Source organism: Mandrillus leucophaeus, unplaced genomic scaffold, assembly GCF_000951045.1.
Source record: "Mandrillus leucophaeus isolate KB7577 unplaced genomic scaffold, Mleu.le_1.0 Scaffold466, whole genome shotgun sequence".
NCBI lineage: Eukaryota > Metazoa > Chordata > Mammalia > Primates > Cercopithecidae > Mandrillus > Mandrillus leucophaeus.
In genome coordinates this window covers 1,669,247-1,680,547 of record NW_012104987.1, presented here as the reverse complement: position 1 = coordinate 1,680,547, position 11,301 = coordinate 1,669,247, and the positions used below count along the sequence as shown (strand labels likewise).

At 39.8% G+C, this 11,301-nt stretch overlaps 1 protein-coding gene across 1 annotated transcript in view; it reads left to right on the top strand.

Moving 5' to 3' along the window:
• CHRM3 (cholinergic receptor, muscarinic 3) overlaps window positions 1-11,301 on the top strand; it is a 559,390-nt gene that overhangs the window by 12,549 nt on the left and 535,540 nt on the right. The window lies entirely within an intron of this gene.

The window sequence follows — 11,301 nt, the reverse complement described above, 5'->3', positions numbered from 1 at the left end:
CTTTCCATGTGGGTCACACTCATTTGCTCATCTCCAAGCCTCACTTGGCTTCAGTAAGGAGATTTCCATGTGCTTGCTGGATAGCACAGCCTTCACCTCCTTCTTCCTCATCCTGTTCCCCTCCTGGGGTTCCTATTTCTATGAATAGCATGACCATCCTACAGCTCAAACGCTGTGAATAAATCAAGTAATCTAGATTTATTCTCTTCCCTCACCTCCCACATTTAGCCAGGTACCAAATTCTCATGATTCAACCAAGTAAGATCTCAACCTTCTTGGCTACTTTCCCCTCCTGCTGTCAATATCTTAATTCATCATTTCTGCAACTTTAATGTGCATTCAGATCACATAGGGATCTTGATAAAATGCAGACTCTGATCCGTGAGGTCTGGGTTGGGGCCTGAGAATCTGCATTTCTAACCAGCCTTCAGGCGATGCAGATGCTGCTCCTCTGTGCTTGGACCACACTGAGAAGAAAGGCTTTATTTTATAGCTTTATATCTTTTGTTAGTCTCTGAGCTTCCCAGATTATCTCATTGACCATATTATTGCCTTTGATCCATTTTATACAGATTACTCTTATTGAAGACCAAATGTGATCATCTTTCTCCCACCCTCAAACATCTTCTTTGACATCCCTTTCCATTACCTGTTGAATAAAGACTAAACGTCTCTCATCAGCTTCACCCTATTTCACGGCTTGGGTTTGCATTTTGAGTTCAGTCTCAAGTCTCAAGGTCGCCTTTCACTTTACCCTGGTACTTGCTGTTGCAGGTACCCTCATCCTCTGCCATGTTCTCTTGTTGTGTGGGATGCCCTTTCTGCCACATCATCAGGGGTCCAAATTTTAGCAATTTGCCCAGGACCACTTGAAATGAATTCATCTTCTGTTACTCTATCAGAATCTCACTTTTATCCCTGATTCCATTCGCTCTTGGTTTTAAGGTGTGTGTGCGTCATACATTGTTTCAAATAGCAGACTATGAACTCCTTGAAAGATGCTCTTTTGTTGGTCTTTGACAGCCTTCAAGTGTCTAGTGCCGAGTCTTCTTCATAAATGCTTAGTATTCACATTCACATATAAAATATGTAAATAAGCACAGTGGCTCACTTTGGAAGGCTGAGGTGAGAGGATTGTTTGAGGCCAGAAGTTCAAGACCAACCTGGGCAACTTAGCAAGAACACATCACTACAAAAATTATTAAAAATCAGCTGAGTTTGGTGGTGCACCTGCCTGTAGTCTCAGCTACTTGGGAGGCTGAGGCAAGGAGGTTCCCTTGAGCCCGTGGGTTCAAAGCAGCAGTGAGCTGTGATGGTGCCACCACACTCCAGCCTGGGCAACAGAGCGAGATCTTGTCTTGAAAAAAGTAAATATAATGTTTTTGTTTGTCTCCTTATAAAAGTACTATATGTGATACAAAAATTCAAACATTATGGAAATATATATCAAAAGTAAAAGTCCACCATAACTCAATGCCCCCAAAGACAACTATGGTTAACAGTTTGATGCCACGACAGGGTTGCCTCTGATATTTTTCTATACATATTCTAACATTTACTCTATACAAAACTGGGATAATAATAGACCCTGGCAACTTGACTTTAAATGTAAATCTATCTCCCTCTTCTTAAAATCTGCAACTTATTCCAAAAGATTGACTGATTTAACTGCATAAAAATCAATCTGCTTAAAATGGCCTAGCAATGTAGAAATATATTTCCTTTGAATTTCTGATCACTTAAGTATGTCTTTATTCAGCAATTTCTCCCTCTGCTCCTCAGATTGTGCTAGACTTTGGATTTGTAACAGTAAGACACAAATACTACCCCGGAAGTTCCAAGCTATACTTACGTCTTTAGGCTAATGTTGAGTGATGAACTACTGATGAGGTAGTAATTATTGATCTTTGATGCCAAGTTAAAACTACCGTGTTTGATGACATGCACTCTCAGATTGCTGCATTTTATACTGAAATGTAAATTTTCAAATTCTTTAGCACCATAAAGAATAGATGACTCCTTTCAAATTCTGAATGTGTACATATCTATCTATCATCTAACACATATGTATAGGTATATTACTTTTTATTCCATGAATGAATATAAATTTGAAATAAAAATATAGAAAATGTTGTGGCCGAGTGTGGTGGCTCATGCCTGTAATCCCAGCACTCTGTGGGGCTGAGATGGGCAGATCACGAGGTCAGGAGATCAAGACCATCCTGGCTAACATGGTGAAACCCCGTCTCTCCTAAAAATACAAAAAATTAGCCAGGCGAGCTGGCACGTGCGTGTAGTCCCAGCTACTCGGAGGCCGAGGCAGGAGAATCGCTTGAACTCGAGAGGCGGAGGTTGCAGTGAACTGAGATCATGCCTCTACACTCCAACCTGCGCAACAGAGCGAGACTCCGTTTTAAAATATATATATATATATTTATATAAAAATATATATTTCTATATATATAGAAAATGTTGTAAAAGATATACCAAAAATTTTAGTGTATTTAATAAAACTACAATTTAGGAAGAAGCAGTGTGAAAAACAAAAGGAAAATGTTATGGGGACTGTGTGTTAGAATGCCAGTAATTAGGGGCAAACAAGAAGGCATTTGTTGAAAAGAAAATTTTTTTAGAAGTAAACATCAATATTCCCTTTGGAATTTTGGAGAGATGAGTCTTCATAATGATGAATGTTTGTTACTGATACCATATTCGTCATTTAAAAGATAGTTCTGTTGTGGAACTCAGGAAGGTCATTTTCCTGGGTAGAGGGAGGACAGGAGTACGTTTGAGGAACCTAGAGAGGTCAGCAAAGGAAGCTATATCTTATGGAGAAGAAACTTAAAAGTAGAACGTAAGACAATAAAAGCTACAGCTTTGGATCAATAGGAGACTTTTGCAGTCTGGGTTAGTGAAATTATATAGAGAGCTTTTTTGTTTGTTTGTTTTTGTTTTTGTTTTTGAGACCGAGTTTTTCTCTTTTGCCCAGGCTGGAGTGCAATGGCACCATCTTGTCCCACTGCAACCTCCGCCTCCCCAGGTTCAAGCGATTCTCCTGCTTCAACCTCCCAGGTAGCTGGGATTACAGGCATGCACCACCATGCCTGGCTAAGTTTTGTATTTTTGGTAGAAATGGAGTTTCACCATGTTGATCAGGCTGGTCTCAAACTCCTGATCTCAAGTGATCTGACCCCCTCAGCCTCCCAAAAAGTGCTAATATTATAGACATGAGCCACCATACTCTGCCAATATAAAGAATATTTCTACGTCTTCTATCAAACCCCTGAAAATTTTGTTCCTTGGTATAGTTAATATGTCTCCCACATGGTACTGTGTGTTTTCTGCAGTTTAATACAAGCGAAAATTGAACCTCCTTTGGAATAATAAGAGCAATTATCTGACTTAATAAAATTAAGCCATCTTTATTTCATTTTTGCATTGGCTGCTGGGAAACTTAGACCTAAAAATAACATTCAATCTCAGTGGCCAGTTTTGCTTGGTTTTTCTGTATATTACTTCCCTTTTGTTCTAGGATTTTTTTAAACTTTCAGTTTTAATATAAGCATTCTCGGATTATCTTTGGAAAGTAAGCAGGATATAACTTGGAAATGTATAGTCTAAAATTATACCCACCAAAAAAGCCCATATATTAAGGTAAGAAAAAAGGAAGTGAGTACTTTGAAAGCAGATTAAAAAAGACAAAGTAATATGTTGGAACCGAGGTCTCTTTGAAGGTCTGAAAACCTCAGGAACCACCATGGGCAAAGAAAGTAACTTTTAGCCAATGCAAGATATCCTGAAGAAAGAACAGGTAACAATGATGATGACGATGATGGCTGTTGATAATTATGATGAATTATATTAAATATTGAATTATAAGGCTTCAGATTTTCAGACAGTATCTCATTGACTCAACAGTCCTCTTTTTTCATGTATAGTTGACAATTAAACCTTATATATATTTATGGCGTACAGTGTAATGCTTTGATATTGTGGTACTTTGTGAAATGATTACATCAGACTAATTAATATATCCATCACCTCTGAATTTTATATTTTTTTTTTAATTTTTTTTGCTGTGAGAACATTATAAGATCTATTCTCTTAACAGTTATCAAGTGTTCGTGACCATTAACCATAGTTGTCATTGTGTTGCACAATAGATCTCTCAAACTTACTCATCCTAACTGAAACTTTGTACCTTTTGATCAACATCTCCCCAACCATCACCCCTTCCCTGTCCCTGCTGGGAGCCCCCATTCTACTCTTCATCTGTAAGTTTTTGGGATTCTGCCTGTCAGTGAGAACATGCGGCATTTGTCTTTCTGTGCCTGACTCATTTCACTGAACACAAGGTCCTCCAAGTCCAACCACTTCATTGCAGAAGGAGAATTTTCTTCTTTTTTAAGGGTGAGTGGTATCTATTGTGTGTATACACCGCATTTTCTTCTCCATTCTTCTGTTGATCGACACTTAGTTTGGTTCCATATTTTGGCTATTATGAATAGTGCTGGAGTGAATATGGGAGTGCCGATATCTCTTTGACATATTGATTTCAGTTCCTTTGGATGTATACCCAGTAGTGGGATTGCTGGATCCTATGGAGTTTTATTTATTTATTTATTTATTTATTTATTTATTTATTTGTAGTTTATTTTATTTTACTTTTTTGAGACGGAGTCTCGCTCTGTCACCAGGCTGGAAAGCAATGGCATGATCTTGGCTCACTGCAACCTCTGTCTCCTGGTTCAAGTGATCCTCCTACTTCAGCCTCCTAAGTAGCTGGGATTACAGGTGCCTGCCACCATGCCCGGCTAATTTTTGTAGTATGAGAGACGGGGTTTCGTCATGTTGGCCAGGCCGGTCTCAAACTCCTGGCCTTAAGTGATCCGCCCACCTCGGCCTTCCAAAAAGTTGGGATTACAGGTGTGAGCCACTGTGCCCGGCCGCTAGTTTTATTTGTATATACCTGTTGGCCATTTGTATGTTTTATTTTGAGAAATCTCTGTTCACATCTTTTGCCTATGTTTTAATCAGATTATTTTCTTTTTTTCTAGAGTCTTTTGACTTCCTTATATGCTCTGGTTATTAATCCCTTGTCAGATGGATAATTTGCAAATATTTTCTCCCATATTTTAGGTTGCCTCTTCACTTTATTTTTTCCTTTGCCATGCAGAAATGTTTTCTCTTGATATAATCCCATTTGTCTAGTTTTGTTTTTGTTGCCTGTGCTTTTGAGATTTTACCCAAAAGGTCTTTGCTGAGACTAATGTTCTAAACATTTTCCCAATGTTTTCTTGTGGTGGTTTCAGAGTTTTGGGTTTTAAATTTAAGTCTTTAATCCAATTTGGTATGATTTTCGTATTTGGTGTGAGGTAAGATCCAACTTCATTCTTCTGCATGGGATATCTAGTCCTCCCAACTGCATTTGTTGAAGAGTGTCCTTTCTTCATTGTGTGTTTTTGGCATCTTTGTTGAGGATCAGTTGACCGTAAATACAAGGATTTATTTTTGGGCTCTTTATTCCATTCCATTGGTCTCTGTGTGTGTTTTTATGCCAGTACCATGCAGTCAACAACCCTCTTTAAATAGAAATTGTTACTTTTTTTTTTATATATATACATAAAAGGAAACTGACACATACTGAGGACTTTCCTCAGTTTAAACAGCTAATAATGTCACAGAAGCTCAGTGAATCCAGGTCGTACCATGTTGCCCTTTATATAAAATGCATGCATATCTTTCTCATCAGAAGCAGGAACCAGGCAAAAAGAGAACAACCCAAGGGTCTAGGCTTGAAAAGAAAATCAGAAAGTTGATTCTGGGAGGGACTGAAACATTCCCACAGTCTTAGGGACAGGCCTAGCCCATGTTAATCTACAGATGAAATGCCGATTCTCAAGGGTGAGGCCACAACATCGAACCAGGCTGAATAAAGAAACTGGTGTCTGGGTTTGAAGGCTGTGGCAAGTGAGGCAGCCTGTGGCCCCTCTCCAGCTTCATCAAAAACAGAAATCTGTGCCCCATCACACTTTTCCACTGCACGCTCAGATCTTCTTCCTCCCACACTGGCACTCTCCATCCTGTTTCTCTGTAAGATATTTTCCTTTAACTATGGCACGTTTGACTTGACTTTCCTTAAAGCACACTTTTTCTTACCCTTGAAACTTTCCAAGTTACCATTCCATATTTTGTCTTCTCCTGATCCCAAAATTCTTCTCTCTCTTTTTTTCCTCTGTTTTTTTTTCTCTCTTTTTTTTCATTTCTTTTCTTTTTTTTTTTTTTTTTGAGATGGAATCTCTCTCTGTCGCCTGACTGGAGTGCAGTGGTGCGATCTCAGCTCACTGCAACCTCCACCTCCTGGGTTTAAGCGATTCTCCTGCCTCAGCTTCCTGAGTAGCTGCGACTACAGGCACACACCACCACGCCCAGCTAATTTTTTTGAATTTTAAGTAGAGTCAGGGTTTCACCATGTTGGCCAGGTTGGTCTCAATCTCTTGACCTCAGGTGATCCACCCTCTTCGGCCTCCCAAAGTGCTGGGATTACAGGTGTGAGCCACCGTGCCTGGCAGACTTTGAAGGGATTTTTAAGATTATCTAATGGGGGCCTCTTATTTTATATTTGAGGATCCTGGACTCTGAAAAGGTTGAATGCCACACCCAAAGCTGCAAAACTCTAAGCCTGTATCTTCTGAGTCCATGTCTAAGTTTCTGTGTAGACTCCTGCTAAGTCACTGCCTGGAAATGACCCGGCCTCTTTATTCACTCTTGTTATTTGCAGCTGCATTTATGGCATTTATGGCACCAAGTATTCGTAGAAACAGATCTCAAGCATGAAACCTCCTCCCAAGTGCCACATATCCATTTCTGGCCCTCTGTTAGACATTCCTGCAAAGAATATCTATCAGACACCTCTAATGTCTGATTTGGACATTGGAACCCATCACCTTTCTCCAAAATATGCCATTCTTCCTATTTTTCCTATATGCATTGATTGCATCACATTCTTCCTAGGAGAAGCAAGGATTCAGACTTGAATCCTTTTGAATGTTTACAAAGATACCTTCCCTCTTTACATGCAGCTCGTAAGTCCTATTGAATTTCCCTAACCTGCATCACATTAATTACTTGTCACCTGTTCTCACTATGACCTCCTCGATCCAGGTCTTTCCCATCATCTCCCCCTTACAAGGCTCCAATAGCCTCTAACTTGTTCCCCTACTTTCAGTCTCTTTTGGATTTTACTGTTCTGTAACAAGACCTACAATTTTACCTCCAGGTAACTTTTGCTTCCATCTCCCTTTCGCCTCTCTGTCATGTCACTGTAGGCACATCAGCCTGTTTGTGGTTCTTTGGATGTGACTCCATTGTCCTGCCTCTAGGTTTCTGTGGAAACCACACTTCCTGAAATTTACTCTCCCTAGCTTGGCTGTAGCTGTCCTAAAAATATTAGGAGGCCTGAATTCCTCAGGAAAATATAGTCATCCCTCAGTATCCAATGGGCATTGGCTCCAGGACCTCTATCGGATACCAAAATCACAGGATGCTCAAGTCTCATGTATAAAACAGCACAGAATTATAACCTATGCCCATCCTCCCATGTAATTTAAATCATCTCTAGGTTACTTATAATACCTAATGCAGTGCCTACACATCACTTCATGTGAGTGGATTCAACATAGTACTGAGCACGAGGCAAATTCAAGTTTTGCTTTTTGGAACTTTGTGGATTTTTTTCTGGAATATTTTTGATGTGAGATTAGTTAAATTGACAGATGTGGAACCCACAGATACAGAGGGCTGACTGTACATCTTTTTCAATCCCCATGCTCCTTTAGTATGTTATTCTCACATCTCTTATAACATTTACCGTACTTACCTGCATTCAAATAAATTATGTGAATAACTCTCCTTTTTCTTTAGATTTTAAGCTTCTCATCAGGAGCCACCAATTATTTATTTCTCTGTACACCTTGTAGACTTTACACCTTGTAGAAGCTCACTAAATGGAATGATGCTTTAGGTCCCTGTGCAGGCAGAGAATTTTATGTTTTATTCACTGATCTATCCCAAGGGCCTGCTTGGCACATAATAGACTTTCATTAAGTATTTGTTGTTGAGTGAGTTCCTTGTTACTCTTCCCTTTGGGGGAGAAAAAGAAACATGAGTTTTAGCAGTCTTCAGTGTACCTTGATAATGACAAAATAGTTTATCTATTAGTAAACAGTAAGCAGTTCCTGATGACTGATATGCAGAACATACTAGAATTTCTCCCATTGAGATTCAGAACTTCTCTTGCCTGGACCAGTGTGTTTGTAGATATAATGGTTACACTGGTGACCCTCACATTTTGAGAGGTGTAGTCTTTCAGACATCCTGGAAATGATGGTTCCTTTCACCAGCTAATTTCTAATGGCAAGTATTTTCCGAGTAGTCATTATTGGTTGATCATCAGATGCCACAAGTAGCAAGCTCTCTTGAAGGTTTTTGTGACCACTGGAAAGCTTTCAATCACAGGGACTTGGAAGGGTGATCGTGTGTGGCCCAGGATTGTATGCAGCATAATCATATGGGATGTCTGTTAAGGTTTCAACCTTGGGGATTGAAACCAGACCAGCTGAATAAAAATGGGGACAGGGTCTGTCGTTCCGTATTCTAAATACTGTACCTCAGATAGTACTTCTGCTGCTAAATTTTGAGATCCATTTCAGAATGAGGGGGAGAGAGAGAGAGAGAGAGACCGGCGCAGTAGCTCATGCCTATAATCCCAGCACTTTTGGGAGGCCGAGGTGGGCGGATCACGAGGTCAGGAGATCAAGATCATCCTGGCTAACATGGGGAAACCCCGTCTCTACCAAAAATACAAAATATTAGCTGGGCGTGGTGGCAGTGCCTGTAGTCCCAGCTACTCGGGAGGTTGAGGCAGGAGAATGGTGTGAACCCGGGAGGCGGAGCTTGCAGTGACCCGAGATCGCCTCACTGCACTCCAGCCTGGGTGACAGAGTGAGAATCTATCTCAAAAGAAAAGAAAAGAAAAGAAAAGAAAAGAAAAGAAAAAGAACAAACGAACAGAGGAGCATGTATTTATTTTTCTGAGTGAGATTAATAGCATGGATTGGCAAGGGGTGTACACTATCTCAGGTCATTCTCTCTGGTAAGATGAGTCATATTGGATGTTTCTCAGGCTTCGCAAAGGGTGGAGTGCTCTTTCCCACTGGAATTTAAACACAATGGAGCAAGAACTCAGATCGCAGCTGGAAAATTAAGATGAAACTGCTTCCATTAAATGTATCCTGCTGTATCTACATATACATATATATATATATATTTTGTGGAGGGGAAATATGGTTAAATGTTCACAGGGTACTATAAAAACAGAAAGTGTTATCACAAATATATGCAGTTCTTAACTTTTTTTGTTTGTTTCTTGAGTTCTATCAGGGAGCTGACTATCAAAAACAGACCATATTTTTGCACCGGTATAATGCTATATTTAGGGGTTACATTTCTGAGCAAGTACATCATATGTATTATTGATATAAACAGCAGGATGTATAAAAAGCAAAGACAACATAGTCTAGAACTGCTGCCTATGTGCAAAATAGTTTGATTATCATGAACAGTCTAAAAAATGGACATTGTTGGTTTTGCCCATCCGTTAGGGGACATTTTATAAAGGTCTTCTATACATGAGTAAACTTCAAAAATCATATGCAACTAACACTTTTTCACGAATTTAATGTAAAGTAGTACATTAGGTTAAGAAAACAAAATTAATAATCAATCTGTTCATTAGAAGTTTAGAAATTCCTGTGGTAGCAAAACCCCCGAGCCAGGTGACACACACACAATCTCTTCTATTTCCAACCATTCTACCGGTAGTTCACTTGCTAGTTACGTTTTTTTAAGTTCCTGAATTGTGTCAGGCAGGGTTCTAAGTGCTAGGGATGAAGAGATGAATAAGCAGGACAAGATGCTGCCTTCGTGGGATTTATGTCTTTCTGAAAATCCACAGGACCTGAACTAACACTTGTAAGGGAATTTCTAAACAAGCCTGCTCTTCTACTCGGTGTCAAGATTAGAGGAGATGGATGTAGTAGGACAGTTTGGCCAATTAGACTTGAGTCCTCCTCTAGGCCTCACTGTTCCCCCACCTCTTAAAGGTGGGCCTTAAATTAAATTTTTCTTTAAAAAAAATTTTTTTTTCTTTTAGAAAAATTAAACTACCAATACTGATTTTTGCCACTAGATGGCAGACATCTGCATTTGTGTGTCCAATGAGCGGGTCAAGATTTCAAAGGTTCAAAATGCGTCTCTTGATGTGAAAAAAAAAGTTGTTAGTTTCATATGAGTGACAGTTAGACATTGCTGTTATGTTCTGTGGACTGTATGTTTTAAATATGGCCACTATTTTACTCCCTGGCATTTGGTTTTCAATTTGGCTACCTGCTCTGTTTAGAGGACAAGATGAAATTCATTCTTTCTTTCTTTCTTTCTTTCTTTATTTATTTTTTGTTTTTTTTATTTTTGAGATGGAGTCTCACTCTGTCAGCTGGAGTGTAGTGGTGCGATCTCGGCTCACTGCAACCTCGGCCTCCCGGGTTGAAGCGATTCTCCTGCCTCAGCCTCCCCGATAGCTGGGACTACAGGCGCCCACCACCACGCCCAGCTAATTTTTGTATTTTTAGTAGAGACGGGGTTTCACCATGTTTGGCCAGGCTGGCGTCGAACTCCTGACCTCGTGATTCACTCGCCTAGGCCTCCCAAAGTGCTGGGATTACAGGCGTGGGCCACCATGCCTGGCTGAAGTTCTTTTGAAAGTCACATGTATTTTGTAAATTAACGGAGACTCCCTGGGTATTTTGACGAGTGTTCTGTTTATGTGAAAAAGTTAAAATAGGCTTTACAAAATGAGATATAGATTAATGCCCTGGTGGCTCTGGCAAATATGCAATTTTTTCAAATATGCGAGAAACAAATGCTTTATTTTCCAGTGATGAGAGAAGAAACAAAGAAATTTGATACTCTCAGCCTGACTCCTTCCCTTGAGCCACCATCAGTTATAGGAGTCCAAAGAAAATGAAGTATGAACCAAAGTTAAATCCAGCAAGTCACATGCACAGAACAAGATTAACATCACCACTAACATCGCCATTACCGAACAGAGAGCTGGCCCAAACCCCACTACTGAGTAGCCCACCCATCCTCATTCCAGCAAAGAAGTAACTAACCCAGTAAGTCTTTTGGAAGACTCAGGGTCAGGGTGCCATATTGTATGTTTTCCGAGTCCAAACCAGACTA